At 41.9% G+C, this 13,817-nt stretch overlaps 1 protein-coding gene and 1 long non-coding RNA gene across 10 annotated transcripts in view; one reads left to right on the forward strand and one right to left on the reverse strand.

Moving 5' to 3' along the window:
- Positions 1-4,385: 4,385 nt before the first annotated feature.
- On the reverse strand, positions 4,386-9,445 carry LOC117024949 (uncharacterized). The gene is made up of 3 exons (XR_004423536.1): positions 8,899-9,445; positions 5,346-5,437; positions 4,386-4,972 (listed from the first exon to the last, which is right to left on the reverse strand). It is a non-coding gene; the product is annotated as an uncharacterized LOC117024949 (long non-coding RNA).
- A 149-nt stretch (positions 9,446-9,594) lies between these two features.
- Positions 9,595-13,817, forward strand: part of SNCAIP (synuclein alpha interacting protein) — a 142,030-nt gene continuing 137,807 nt past the window's right edge. For 3 of the 9 annotated variants that reach the window (XM_033110685.1, XM_033110691.1, XM_033110692.1), the window contains exon 1: positions 9,828-9,908. The gene's annotated coding sequence lies outside the window, so the exon portion shown is untranslated. Of the gene's footprint in view, positions 9,700-9,778; positions 9,909-10,079; positions 10,335-13,817 lie in introns of those variants that run through there. The other 6 variants (XM_033110688.1, XM_033110689.1, XM_033110690.1 and 3 more) reach the window with 5 other exon arrangements.

Here is a 13,817-nt window from a genome sequence, read left to right on the forward strand (position 1 = left end):
CAACACTTATTGATGAGTTTTCTACCAAGCATCATTTTATTTCAGGACTATGTATCTGTCACATCTCTGTGTTACCTTCTACCTAACCCTGCAGCTGGTTAGTCACCTGTTTTTCCTCTGACATGACTGCCATCCATTTTGACAGAATGGTTTAGGATGGATATTTAGGGAGCAGGTATGACAGAGGTGATTTTTCACATTCCCTAGAAGAGAGCTGTCCAATAGAAATATAATGCAAGTGAAATATGTGATTTTAAGTTTTGAAGTAGCTGTATAAAAAAAATACAGGTGACATTAGTTTTCAATATTTTATTAAATCCAATATATCCAAACATTATACAGTTATTAATGAGATATTTTACATTCTTTTTTCCTGTATTCAGACTTTGAAATACAGTGTGTATATTATACTTATAGCACATCTCAATGTGGACCAACCACAGTTCAAATGCTCAATAACTACCTGTGGCTAGTGGCTAACTGTGCTGAACAGTGAAACCCTAGAGGGACCCTGTAGGCTAGACTTCAATTATTGACTGTGGACTTGTTATGCTTTTACATAATACTATGTAATTCTGAGTAGTTCAGAATGCTGTGAACAATAGAATTTTTTTTCAAACATCCTTTCTTCCTCAAATCTGTACCAAGATTCCAAAATCTTTCCCTCTACTCAATCTAGCTACTAAAAGCCATGATTTTAGAAAAATGTGGAAAGTTAGAATTGAAGAGAAGTGCTTCAGATTTCTAGGTCACAGTTCTTAAATTCCACATTAGATAGCAAAATATTTAGATCATATCTGCCTCATTATTTATGATTCTCATAGACTTTTTTTTTTTAATGACCTTCATGATTTCCTGCTACCTAATTTGCTCTAAAATGTATTTTGTGTTCTAGTCTCAATTCTCCAAGGTTTTGGAACAAGTAACCGTCTTTCCACCTCAGCTACACATTTCTAATAGTACTGCTTTATCCTCACACCGTGTTGTAGGAGTTTGTACTTCCTCTGAAGACTCACTGCTAAGGGGTGAGCAATAGGCAGTGATACTGTCCTCTCGGATGCTTTGCAAGCACTTCAATGTGTCAACATTTCCACTTGTGTTTCCCATATGTATGGTTAATGGTGTTGGTGATTGTTTTTTGCTTTTGTATGTGTGTGGTGCCAGTCCAAAAGGTAAAATTGCACGTGACCCTCCTTAAATCACTTAGTTGTTTGAGAACTACTCTGAACACTCTTGGTTTCTGAGTGATAGGTGGATACGCCCAGTCCAAGCTAGATCTTCTCTGCCTGGAACTCTACTCTCACTGTTCTCAAGGTTGGCTTCTTCTCATTCTTCAAACCTCAGAGGCCTTCCCTGACCACCCAATGTCGTATTAGATCCTCTCTTTGTATTTTTTCAATCTATTTTTTGCTTTTATAACTCTTAGCAACACTGAAATATACTTGTTTATTGACTGTAAGAGCAGTCTGTTATGTCTGTTCTGTCTGCCCGAAATAGGCTAAACAACTAACACGTGACCTTTGTGTAGCAGGTGGTCAAAAATATTTGCTTAATATTTGCATAACAAAGTACTTTGTATTTTCCAAGAAGTGTATTTTTCTATTTATATTAGATAAATTGTAAACATATCAAAATCACATTGACATCCCTAGAGTTAAAAATGCTCATGGTACTCCTCTCACTAATGATGTTTAATATTTTTAAATACTTCATCTGTTCCTGAACAGATTAATCAAATCACCATTGGAGGCCTGGGTAGAAAGTTAAATGCTGTTTACACACCAAAGGTAAATATCAAATTAGAAGTTATAAATTTTTAAAAATCTTAAATTTCCAGAGAACCAATCACAACACTTAAATATGAACTGAAAGGTTTTCCAAATAACATTTCGCATAATCTAACTTATAATAAAATTAGGGTTGTGGACAGCTATACACATACCACATAGGAAGCCAAGATATATTATTATTGTAGTTTAAGGAGCAAAGAATTCTAGGGCTATTTAATGGCACGATACAAGTAGAGAAATAGAAATATTTACAACCGGATAGGCAGCACTCAAAACTCAGCTCCAGAGTCCTTATTGCCAAAGAATTCACCCAGGTGCCATCTACTTGAGTCCGCTTATTCAGCAAATAATTATCAATGCCCTTAATGTGTTCAATTTTAAATTCTATTAAAATATTAGCTTGTTTAATTCTCAAAACATTCCTTTGAATTAGGCATTATTAATATCTCATTTTGTAGTTATGGAAACTAAGACCTGAGCACATTAAATAACTTTGAAGATGGTAGAAGTAAAGCTGTGGCTTGAACCCAGGGTGTCTAACACCTAGATGAGTGAGCTTAACCTCTACACTACACAGACACCTTGGGCCTTGTATTTAAAAGAACTTAGACTATCAACAATTACATCTTTCTCTATTCTTCCCACAATCCATCTTTAAAATATATCCCATGATGCATAAGGCACGTTTTCTCATCAGCCATCAGCTTTTCTCACCCAGTTCAGTATCTGTTTAGCTTTTCTTTCCTTGTTTTCTTCTAAAAAGGACCATGCTTCCCCAAACCAGGGAATTGGAAACTGGGAGCTATAAATTTGGGGGAGAAAGTAAAACTCACAAGACAGTCATTATCTAAGAAGACTGAAAACCTTGACTTCATTTTTAGAACTAGTCTGTCTTCCCTGAAGTTGTTTGGAAATAGGATTTATTCTGGTTTGGAACAGTGGGAATTGTAATTCTTATGCATTCCATTCATTGACAACTTTCTTCTGCTACTACTTAGAGGTAACCAATTCTAACATCTTTGCATGGCTTATCCAAAGGGAAAACATTTCTGTTTTATTAACTCACTAGAAACTGCTTAAAGATAAAACCAGAGACCAGTCCATTATAGTTTTAATCCTCATAGGATCTAAATCCCTTTATTCCATTTCATAGACATGGGCATCATCTGTAGACCTATCTGATCACCTTGAAATGCATGTTTTTGGTCTCAAAGTAGAATGGATGAGTTAAAGATGAATTATTAGGTTGGTGCAAAAGTAATTGTGGTTTTTGCAATTATTTTTAACCTTTTAAACCTCAATTACTTTTGCACCAACCTAATACTTGTAGAAACAACAGAAACTGTGAATCCAAATAGATACGAGTATATATCATAGTAATATTCAAAGCAGAGATTATATGCTTTAGGAAAATCATTATCAAAATGAAGAGAGATTTCATAGTTGCCTATAGGACCAGATGCAATTAAATATACTGTGCGGTCACAATGGGTAAGTAATCAATGGAACACGTGTTTACAGGTCATGTATTCTGCAGCTGGGGCAAATCCATGTGAATGTGGCATGGTGTTCGGAAGCTGATCTGCTTTCCTCTTCAAATCATTAAACCACACTCTGCTGACCGGCACTCCTTTTTAAAACAGCTTAATCAAGTTCATTTCGGACACCAAAACCTCCAGTTAGAAATTGAATCTGTTTATGCACACGTGTGAAATCTCTAGTGTCTAAATGTGCCCTTGCCTATGAATACTCCACGCTTACCCAACATGAATTTCACAGGTGGAAAGAAGCAGGACACCTTCCGGCCAGGGTCCGACTGCCCCAGATAATGTTTAGTTTTATGCACATTGGCCTGTATCGGGGAATCATTCTAGGCGAGAAAGTACAAGGGCTCCTCCGTAAGAGGGTCTCTCTCATTCTCTCTCTCCCCTCCCCACCCCCATCTCTCTCTCTCCCCATCTCTTTCTCCCTCTCCTTCTCCCTCTCCCTCTCCAAAGAAGTCTTTAATCTCTGGGATACACCAAATGTTGAAAGCACCCACCCTGGGCCTCCATCTTAGAAATTATTTATCTGTCCTATTGGCCCACGTTGGAAAGGAGTGTAACCCAGCAAGCAAATTACTAACTTGAAAGCTTGGGAAAATATATTAATCCCATGGTATAGCATAGAGAATCTGGCTGAATATTTAATAACTAAGATACTGTTATATACACATGTCACATTATAAAAGCACGTATGCTGACCACTTGGCAATTGTATAGCATTTTCATTTATCCCTAAGTTGAGTAGTCTGATGTAGGAGGGCTATTTATTTCACCAATAGAAGGGAAAAAAAAAAAAAAAAAAAAAAAAAAAACTAAGGAAAAGTTGAATGATGAGGCTGTAAAATTTGAAGGGTTTTAAACACTCCTTAATTATTGTTGTGGAATTGTTAGGTATTTCCCTTGCAGACAAAAATGTTAGATGTAAACGTTTGCTTAGAAATAACCATTTCATGGTTGAATAACAGATCCACGGCATCAAATCACATCAGTGACTGGGGCAGTTATTAATGAAGATGAAAAAAAGAGACTAGAATTCAAAGGGAGAAAGATGTATCAAAGACAAAAACCAGACAAGAAAGATTGATTTTATTCAGGCTCTTACAATAGCATCCTAAATCTGAATATCACAGTCTTTCTGCCAGGGTGATTTTGCATTAGACGTTTTTATAGGGAGGAATAGACAAGTTACAGGTGCAGGTGGGGTGACCTACAGTTGGGATTGTTTTGCAATCAGAGGAAGTCTAGGTCAGTTAACTGAACAGGAAATGTTTTTCTGTGTCTGACAAGTTTCAGAGGGACAAACAGTTCTAATCTCCGCTATTCATTCATGAGACAAAGAATGGGGAGCTGGAGGGTCTGTGTCTGGTCTTGTCAGCACGTGCAGGCAGAAAGGGAAATATCTCCGTTTGCCCTTGTCATAGGTAAACAAGGGAGTCATCTGCGAATCTTATGGAGTCATGAGAAAGAGTGGACCTCGAGTTTTATCGCAGTCATATGGGGAAGTGGCTCTTTGTAGTAAGCCATTTCTGGGAACACAGAAAGGTGGGGGCATTTCTTAACCATCGCTGATTTCTGGGAGCACAGGGCTCAGGCAGATTTCACCAAGGTCAATGGCAACCCAATTCAGATTGGAGGCATCTGTGGACAGACAGCGAGATGTGATACAACCCAAGGGGAGTCCGTTTAAATAGAATGGAAGGCAAGGAGCCACCCTGGGAGGGAAAAGGCTTCCCATATAAAGTATCCAGGAAAGAGCGACCTGTTAAAGACAATGTGGCTGGAATTCATGGAAAGAAAGACCAATCTGCTAGGCTCAGGTTGCTGCAGAAATAACACTTTTAAATGAAAACTGACGGTTTGTGGATGAAGCTCAACAAGAACAGCAGACAGTCTCTCAGGGCCAAGGTGAAGAGTGGGCCCAAGTCAACCTCAGGTAGAATTAAGTGCTAACCTGTGAAACTCTGGCTATTAGGTTAAAGTAAGTGTAGTTAATTCCAGTCATGAAACTTACATATTGCCGGCCTGAAGAGGGTTTGAATTCAGAGTTCCTCTAGGTATTCCAGCAGCTTTACAGAGGTATGAACTACTCGCAGGCAACTCGTTCTAGAAGAGGAGCACAGGGAGAAAAGATCATGGCCCCATATCAGACGATTTACCAAAAAATCTCTTAGCCCTTTGTGGATAGGCTCTTGGTATTTTTGCCCCAGGCTGCCTCAGAACACATGGCAAGACACTCATTCATCTGGTCATATTTTTGCACATAGCCTAATTGTTTCCATTTAAAAATACCAACAACAAAACTTCCAATAATCTGTAAGAATAGGAAAAGCGCAGTAATAGGATTAATTGAAATCCCAGAATAACCTAGGTAAATATGATTAACAATCCATAAAATTTCTTCTATACCAAATCTCTTATTAAAGCTGCTATATTATAAGCAGCTAAGCTGCTGGACTTGAATTTCATCTCCTTCCCCAATTCTAACTCTATTAGAAGTGCTAAGATGAAGTAAAAGTCTAAAACTTGCCTCAAGAAGAGAGAAAAGAAGAAATATTAAAGGGAAAACATCATTGGGAAGTGAAGAAATGACCACAGAAAACAGGTCAGGTGAGGAAAGCTAAATTCCTAGTCACACACTGCTCAGGCATACGGACACATGGGTGCACCAAGGTAATCACTGTCTGAACAAGAAATCAAAGATAAGGGAGGTTGTACAGGGAAAAGGAGGTGGGAAGAATATGTGAGCCTGTTCCATAACCAGGTGGAAAACTGGGTAAAACCATTTATTTCTATAATCATCCCTTTCTCTGTGAAAGTCAAAAATGTTTAAAAAAAAAACAACAACATAAACACAGAAAACAACAAAAACTGGGTTCCTAATCATTTTTGTCAGTCACATTTCTTTACTCCTGTTTTTGTGCTTATTTAAGAACATAAAACTGCTATAGAATTTATACTTCTGTCCAGCATCTATTTCCATACTTAAGCTCTATGGCTTTTATGTAAAGTACACAGAGAATTTCCTCTGTTTTTATAAGATCTACAATGAAGTGTAATATATTCATACTTCCTCATTCTATCATTTATGAAATATTTAGGGTATATTTTAGGATATACTTCCTTGTCCTCTTGTGATTGGTGGAGCCACATGACTAGTTCTGGCCAGTGAACTGAGAGCAGAAGTGACATATATAATTTCTGAGCTGGAGCATTTCATCCCTGGTATAAAACCCTCCAGAGTTCTTTTTCCCCTCGCTAACTTGATCAGCAATATTGCTGTTAGTGGCTGCTCCATTAGCCTGGAATGTTAAGGTGAAAAAGATATCGAGCAGAGATCCAGGTGACCTGGAATTGTCATCAAGTGAGAGCAAGACATATATGTTTATTAATCTATGGAAGTTCGGGGTTGTTGTTGTGTGATTGTTACCACACCATAACCTAACCTATCTGGATACAATCACATTTACATAAGTGTGACCTGATTCTTGATAAAAATACCGTAAAATTACTTACAAACATTTGCACAAGCAAAGGAAGCAAACTTGACTCCAGAATTAAAGAATAGTGTGGCCCAATCGAATTGTAGTTCTCAACCAGAAATCAGAAAGGACCTCAAATTGTGCTTTCTTCAATGAGAAAATCTGAGCCTTTAATATAGACTTCGATATTTTATTAAGCAAAATCTACACTTAAAGAATAGGAAAAGAGAGAATAGTTTTCTGCCTGATCACTGGCAGTGTTATAGAAGGTTTATCCAATTTATGTAGCCCAATAAATATATATTCTGGAAACTGGGTAAAAGGATAGAGGCAGGTGTTTAATTGTTATAATGAACAATTACATGGCAGCTCTTTGGCAGATGGTATACAGTGAAATGCACTTGCTGTACTAATTATTTTCAGTAGCTAACTCTTGAGTTTAAAAATGTGCTCGGTGTTGAAAAATCTAAATATAAGTAATATGAACTCCCTAGCCTCTTGATGGGAACTGACAATTGAATAGTAGGGGATAAGAACTTGACATGAAGCAGAAATATGCTAAGTGCTCTAAGAGGTGCACACCCCATGATGTGGCAGGCATGGGTGGGGAGTTTTCTAGAAGGGGGTAAATGATCCTGGGGCTGTGGCTGCTAAGCCATTCCACTGGTACTAACTAACCTATGGAGGCAGCTGCTTGATTAGAAAACTGAGGATCAGAGACTGGTTGGGGATAAGAAGCAACTGAAGGACTAGGCAGAAGAGTTTTCTAGCTTGATAAAAAGTCAACATTATGTTGAGGAAGCTGGCTTTCTTGCCATCCAATCTAAAATCTAGCAGCGCTGTTTCAACCCAAGTACTTCACTACTTCCACACTTTGGCATATCAACTTGTGGGTTAGGATTTGTCAAGTTTGCACAGGAGAAGCAAACCAACAAACAGTACAGGCAAAAGCAAACTCACAACCTATGTAGGAGAGTGGATATACACTGGATTTAATTCACAGTGTAAAAATAATCACATGGAAACAATGATAAATATGTAATCAAAAACATGTTAGAAACAGAATAAACCATAACAAAAGAACTATTTAAAAAAACAGCAGAAAATATCTGAAACATCTCAGAGATGCTAGTATACACTATGGCATGCTATTCCTGTGGCTATGCAGAAACAGAGAACTTTCTTTCCTGGGACAACCCGTTTTCTGGACATGCAATATAATTGGGCCCCTTGTTGGACAATTTAAATTGAATTAACACCTGGTTCATTGTTAGAGCTAGCAGATGTTCGGGGCAGTTGGGAGGAGATATCTATTTATAATTCTTCAATGAGTTACTCCTTCAATAAATTAAAATTTGATTTTTAAAAAGCAGTCTATCAATATATTGAAGAGGATGAGAATGAAAGTATGTTGTCTATAGAACATGCCAAGGGTGACACCAATTCTACCCATGTCTATTGGATGGAAGCAAGATGTGCTTTTCTCAGAGTTTATAGTAGGCAAAAAAAAAAAGGCATTTTTATTTTAACCAGATGTGAACAAATTAAACCCAATATTTTCAAGTATTTTTAGTGCCATATGATGTCATCTGATTTTATATTTTCTACTGAGGGGATTTGTGTATTTTTAAAATTGTGAAGCCACTTTCCATGTATGTACTTAAAATTTTATATATGATAAATTACAATAAACAAATTACAACAGTGCAGAACATGCTTTTGGCTGTTTATGTCAAAGGGCAGAGAGAGAAATTTAGTTTCTCAATAGGAAATGGAATTACAAGCATGGGAATATCTTCTGCTGGTCTTCCAGGTAGTCCGCATTTCATGACTATTGTACTTGTCCAAACAGGTTCAAGGCAACAATGGTCTCCCCCATGCCCTCCTAATAATACAACTGCCTTTTTCCTGAAATACCAACGATCAGCCCGTGGACTCCAGAGGCACTGTGTGCAATATTATACTACTCATCCAGGGAACCCCAGTTAAAAACCCCCGTTTTGAAACAACCAGGTCCTTCCTTTTTTTATTGGTAACATTTTCAATTACAAGCTCACACGTGATAACACCCCCATTTTCACTAACCCAGATAGTGTTGAGTTTCCCAGGGTCGTGGCGCCACTCTTGTCTTCTGGAACCGGCAAGAGGAGGAGGATGCCCCCCCTAAACAGACAATCCAGAGAACTTGCTTCCTCACGCTTTTTTTTTTTTTGAGGCAGCAGCAGGCAAGCAGCCACATCCTGGAGCAAGAGTGTGGCCCTCTGTGGCTTTGCCGAGTGAACTTCTCCGAGTCATCCCTCCTGGGAAAGAGATTTCTTAAAAAACCGTTTAAATCTTTCCAAAGGGCAAAAGCGAGATGGTCTTGAGCCAATGTTACCATAAATGCTTCCACTCTCCCTGAACTCATTTCGGAAATAAGGAAGGAAAGAGGCAGTCATCACTGCTGCCTCGCCGAAGCCTCATCCAGCAGCACGCCACCCCGCCCCCGCCCCCGCCCCAATAAAGAAAGAGTCGCTAAAAGTAAATATACTGTAGGGCTGTTGGTGTTTTAAACGTTGTTAAATTAAAAGCCATTATTGCAGACCAAAGACGTCTCCGTTCACCACCCACTCTTGAGCACAAAACCTTCCCAGCAGAACCCACTTGCCCGTCACTCCTTGGCGAAGTCCTCGGGGGTGGGCGAGTCGGGGGGGGGCAGGAATGGGGGCTGAAGACTCCGTGCCAACGCCAAATACTGTGCCAGAAGCTTCTGAAGCACAGCAGTTTCCCAGGACAGTGCCCACGTTCTGTTTCCCCCCTTTTCCCAGTCTCTTTCCCCGGTTTCAGCTGGAACCCTGGAATGGTTTGGGGACCAATGAGGTGGCAGCGGTTGACGCACGGATCACGGTGAGGGGCGATTTCATTTCCAGGGGGAGAGGCTGCGAAGTGGGGCGGGGGGGGGCGCGGAGGAGACCGAGGGAAGCGGGGAAAAGTAGGAGGGGAGGGGAAACGCAGCTGGGGAGATTCAAAAGCAGCCGAGGTCGAGGAGCGAAAGGTACAGAGGAAGAAAGAGCAGGTTCGCCGACAGGCGCCGGCGGGCTGTCTGGAGGTTCGGGGTAAGGAAGCGGCGAGGGAGGGGCGTGGGCCGGGCGGGGGGCGCCGCGGGGAGGGCGGGAGGGGCGCTGTCAGTCCGGCCGAGGGGGGCACGCGGCTTTGGGGGCGGGCGCCCGGCGCGCGGCAGCCGGAGGGCGAGGCGGCTCCGGCAGCCTGGGCAGTGGCGGCCGCGCCCCAGTCCCTAGCGGTGCGCCCCGCGTCCCTCTGCGCCGGCTTGGGGCCCCGCCTGCGCGCGCCCTTTGGGGGGCTAGGGGAGCGGCGCCGGAGGCCCGGCCGCATTGTGACGTAGCGGGGCCGCGGCAGCGCCTCCGCCGCCCGCCGGCTCCTGCTGCGGCTGTTCCTGCTCCGGCCGCCGCGATCCGTCCGTCTGTCCGTCCGTCAGTTAGTCGGTCCGCGATCGGTAGCCGCCGGCGCGCCGGGAGTCCGGGGTGAGTCCAGGTCCGGGGCGGGCGCCGCAGAGAGGCGGGGGGCGGTGGCGCAGGCGGCCAAGCCTTTCCAAGTTTGCAGCGGGCGACCTCAGCGGGTGTTGCCCCTGTTCCCCCAACCCTCGGGCCCCCTTTGTGCGGCGAGTCCCGGCTGCTCCCGTAGCGGCGGCGCCTCTGCAGAAACGGTTTGGGGGGAGGTCTCTATAGTAACGGCGGCGGCGGCTGCTTTATTCGGGGGAAGGGGTGAACAGCCCCCTCCCGGGTTTCCAAAGGATTGTCCTTTTCATTTGCCCGTTTCATGTGCTCGTTATGCTTGCTGCCACCTCGGACCCTGGCGAAGGTAGTAATTAATGGACAGTGCCGCGGTTCCTGAGAGCTGAGATAAGGAAGGGTGAAGTAACAGGACCAGCAACAGAACTAACAATAGTAATAAACGCCAAAGAGGGACACCGGGAGTTGCTGTCGCCCAGGGGGAGCCCCTCGCTCACCGGCACCGCATCTCCCAGGCTGCAGGCTCCAGCCCGGGCTCAGACTGCCTCCCGCGGGCGCTGTCCCGGGCCGGTCCGTGTCATTTTTAGCCTGCACTGTTTCTCTCTTGGTCTTCTCTTGTGATGACTTTCGTCTGCAGGTGGTAAGTGAGGTGAGCCGGTGTTTTGGCTATTGTCAAATGCCACGTTTTGTTTATTTCATTTTTTTATGAAAAGAAGGAAAATTATGAGCCATTACTGGCAGCCATACAGTTTCCACAGGAAATACTAGCATTCTTTGAGGAACACGCTACTGCTTGCAGAGAAGAAAGTCTTTAGGAAACAAAAAGGCAACAGCATTGTTGCTCATTTTCAATGGACCGCTAGGAGAGGGACAACGTGTTGTTTTTTTTCCTGTGGGAACATTGCTCTCCTTGGGAAAGTTAATTAAGGAAGCATACTGCTGGGGTCCGTTTTTCACTTGCTGGTGGCTGGGCCCCACTCCTCTTGGCTGTTTCTGACAACTGCCCATCAAAGAGCCTAGGGAAAGGGAGAACCACTGCAGACAGTCTCACCACACACCACGTGCTGTGGAACCCAGGCCAGGGTGCAGTTTGCAAAATGAAATAAGGGCTGTCTGGGGAGGTTTATGAGGATTACATGTGTGCAGAATCTGTCAGTTATCCAAGGTGTCACTCTAAACACGTAATTTGCAAACATCGCTTTCCTTGCTGAATCTACAGGAAAGCAAAAACCTATTGCTCTCATTGTGGAGCAGACATCCCAGTTGGGAATGGGTTGAAATTTGTAGTTCATTTGTACATATTGAACTTTTAAAAGGCAAAGAGAACAAGGTGTAGGGAAGCAGTATGCTAATGTGTTCACATTTGGGAGAGACTTTCTATTGGGTATATCTGGTGCACCTCAATGTTAAATTACATGCAGCATGGTTAGAGTGACTGGAGACACCTTAAAGCTATCCTTAAAACTATTTGAAAAACGTGTGATATTTTGGTACCAATTACAGAAGTCTCTCCGGAAGGCCATATTAACTGAAGATTTCCCGTAACCAAACATGTAGGAGTCCCCAGGTCTTGATTTGGAAAGAGAAAGATGGTGCTTCTCTTCAGGTTCTTTGGACATCCCACTTAGAAATAAAATATAAAAAAATAAGGGATATAATTTTGAATATAAACTTCTTTGTCTCCGTAGCAAGTATTCTATGAGGAAAAGGTAACAAGATAGTAGATTTGAAATGATGCTGCATTTGTTTTGACATTTACCATGTGTTGATGTCCAAAAGGTAGTGACTAAAGCAAACGAATTTCTCTGTCTATGTCACGGCTTAATTTCAGGCAGTTGTTCTGGTGCAGGTGTACAATGGAAATACAAAATAGAAGCCAAGAAACTTAGTGTACACTGTTGTTTTGGAAGGAATTGTAGCAGTCCTTCACTGCTCTTAAGAGGAGGGAAACCCACACAAACATCGAACACAAACAAATGATCTTTGATATTATCAGAGAAAGCCTGGAGCCGTTTTTCTTGCCAGATTTGCGGCATATTTTGTCAAGAGAGGAAATCTCATGAGGAGCAGGTGCACCATTGTAAGAAACAAAATCTAATTGAGTAGCAAGGAGAGAGTCAGTGACACTCATAGAATAGAAGCCTTGTTTTGGGAAGTTTGTCAGATTAGGGTTGCAAACTACATAGGAGAAATATATGTCTTGAGAGAAAAATAATATTCTGGTGAAAATCAAACAGTTCTTCTGTGAAACTTTTAGCCTTTTATACTTGTTTCTTTGCACCCCTTTGATATGCAAAATCACATACAAGAAGTAATTTTCTGAAAATGAATCAATAAAAATGGTTACTAATATGTATGTTATGCATGGTTTTGCACTTTATATAGATTAGATAACTAGATTTTACATTTTATGATTTGCATCTTATCAGCTCTTTTTTCAAGCTTTTAAAATTAATGATCAAAATATGTGTTAAAATGATGAATGTTAATGGTATGATTGATGGTTAGGCCCTGGAAAAGTACTAATTGATTCCTAAATAGTCATTGTGTATTCACTTTGTGCATAGGTGGGATTTAAAAATATAAAATGCACAGTTTCCTCACAAGGAATGTACAAGGGGGAAAATAAGACACATAAAAAATTAAATAATGGTACAAAACATGAAAGAAGATATCTTATGATTGAGTGCCCAAGACACAAATAGTAATAAAGGAATTCCTAGGAGAAAGTGACTAAATCAGCTTAGATGTCTCATCAGTTATCCTTTGCTGCATAACAAATCACCACAAATGTTGCATGAAACAGCCACTGTAGGCCATGATTCTGTGGTCAGCCACGAGGCCTGGGTTCAGCTGGGTGGTTCATCTGCTGGTGTTGGCCAGGTTCCTTCTTCTGCTGGTCAGCTGGAGTCAGGATGCTGCAGGGTGGCCTCACTTATGCCTGGCAGTTACTAGGCTGTTGGCCAGGCTGACAGGTGACTGGGTCATGTGCCTCCCATTCTCCAGCCGACTAGATTGAGCTTCTTCACATGGCAGTCGGGAGATGTTCCAAGAGCAGCAACAGAGCAAACCCCAATTCCAAAGAGATTTTTAAGCCTCTGCTTGTATTACGTGTACTGCTCTCTCATTCGCTAAATCAAAACACAAGGTCACCCCAGATTCAAGGGATGTTGAAAGACTGTACTATGATTAGAAAGAGCTGCAAAGAATTGTTGCCACTTTTTTTTTCCAATCTACTACATCTTTGAGAACACTTGTCCTAGCAAATATATTCTGCTGAGGAATGGTGTACTGTGAGCTAGGAGAGATTGGTGGACCCTGCTTGCAGACGGCCCTAACTGAGGTTAGGAAATTGCCCTGTAAATCCTTGTCCTGTAATCTTTGTTCCGTAAACCATGGATAGAATAGGAGTGACGCAATTTTAGCCACCTCCTTGTGCCAGTGGCATCGGGATGGTTTGGAGACAGTGGGCCGGTGGCAGAGTCAGCAGAACAT

Source organism: Rhinolophus ferrumequinum, chromosome 7, assembly GCF_004115265.2.
Source record: "Rhinolophus ferrumequinum isolate MPI-CBG mRhiFer1 chromosome 7, mRhiFer1_v1.p, whole genome shotgun sequence".
Taxonomy (NCBI): Eukaryota; Metazoa; Chordata; class Mammalia; order Chiroptera; family Rhinolophidae; genus Rhinolophus; species Rhinolophus ferrumequinum.